This window comes from Chiloscyllium plagiosum, chromosome 11 (assembly GCF_004010195.1).
Source record: "Chiloscyllium plagiosum isolate BGI_BamShark_2017 chromosome 11, ASM401019v2, whole genome shotgun sequence".
Taxonomy (NCBI): domain Eukaryota; kingdom Metazoa; phylum Chordata; class Chondrichthyes; order Orectolobiformes; family Hemiscylliidae; genus Chiloscyllium; species Chiloscyllium plagiosum.
Genome location: NC_057720.1, coordinates 93,633,753 through 93,635,514, shown reverse-complemented (window position 1 = coordinate 93,635,514; position 1,762 = coordinate 93,633,753).

Below are 1,762 nucleotides of genomic sequence, written 5' to 3'. Positions count from 1 at the left end.
GGACCCAGCACTGATCCTTGTGGTACTCCACTGGTCACAGGCCTCCAGTCTGAAAAGCAACCCTCCACCACCACCCTCTGTCTTCTACCTTTGAGCCAGTTCTGTATCCAAATGCCTAGTTCTCCCTGTATTCCATGAGATCTAACCTAACTAATCAGTCTCCCATGGGGAACCTTGTCGAACGCCTTACTGAAGTCCATATAGATCACGTCAACCGCTCTGCCCTCATCCATCTTCTTTGTTTCTTCCTCAAAAAACTCAATCAAGTTTGTGAGACATGGTTTCCCACGCACAAAGCCATGTTGATTATCCCTAATCAGTCCTTGCCTTTCCAAATACATGTACATCCTGTCCCTCAGGATTCCCGTCAATAACTTGCCCACCACCAAGGTCAGGCTCACCGGTCTATAGTTCCCTGGCTTGTCCTTACCACCCTTCTTAAACATTGGCATCACGATAGCCAGACTCCAGTCTTCCGGCACCTCACCTGTGACTATCAATCATACAAATAATGATACAAATATATGGACTAATATCATTTTTTTCGCGTATGTATTTTGAACTGGTGACATTGGCTTCTGGTCTAGATATATGAGAAGGTTTCATAATTATTGTTTCAATTCGCAGAGTGCATGGCTCGGGAAAAATATATGAACAGTTTCTTTCGGAGAAAGGGATTGGTTCAGAACAGTTAGGAAATAGGTTATCTTAATATAAGGTTTGAAAATTCCAGACCAGACGTGTTTGTTATTTAAGAGGTATTTAAAACTAAGGTGTTTAAGCTCAGTTGTGTGAATAATCCCTCAAGGCCTAGAACTGAAAGAAACAGTTAAAGTCAAGCCTTCAGAAGAGGAATTGCTCTCTAGTGTTTGAGTTGTAAAGTGACAGTTTCAGACAGACGGGACTTTAACCTGCTATATGTTTCAAATTGGGTGGCACGGTGGCACAGTGGTTAGCACTGCTGCCTCACAGCGCCAGAGACCCGGGTTCAATTCCTGCCTCAGACAACTGACTGTGTGGAGTTTGCACGTTCTCCCCGTGTCTGCGTGGGTTTCCTCCGGGTGCTCCGGTTTCCTCCCACAGTCCAAAGATGTGCAGGTCAGGTGAATTGGCCAGGCTAAATTGCCCGTAGTGTTAGGTAAGGGGTAAATGTAGAGGTATGGGTGGGTTGCGCTTCGGCGGGGTAATGTGGACTTGTTGGGCCGAAGGGCCTGTTTCCACACTGTAAGTAATCTAATCTAATCTAAATTTGTGTTACATGTAAATAGCTTGATTTATTCCATTTTGACTTCATTTATTTTATTTAAATAAACTTATATTTTATCATGAAAATGCGATACTCTGATATAAAGGTACTGCTTCACCCTTAATCACTCACTCTTATGCAATCAATCAGTCATTATGTGTAATGTCCAGTAACATCAGAAAGCATAGAACCCAGACTACATGGTGCCAGATGGTGATAGTGCAGCCTTGAAAATAATTAGCATTTAAATAAACTTCAAGATAACTGTCTCTCAAGAACCCAACCATAAACTAATGTCATATTATATATTAATATATGGAATGATACTATATAGACTAGTACACGATCTGCATCAAACTCTCTTCTCCCTCACTTACGAATCACTCACTTTTCACTTACTCCGCCCTCCACTTCTCTCTCATCCACTCTGTTCTTCCTCATTACCCTCTCTATCACTCACACCTCCCTCACTCACTCCTCCCTCACTCTCTCCTCCCTTCCTCACACTTCCCTCCA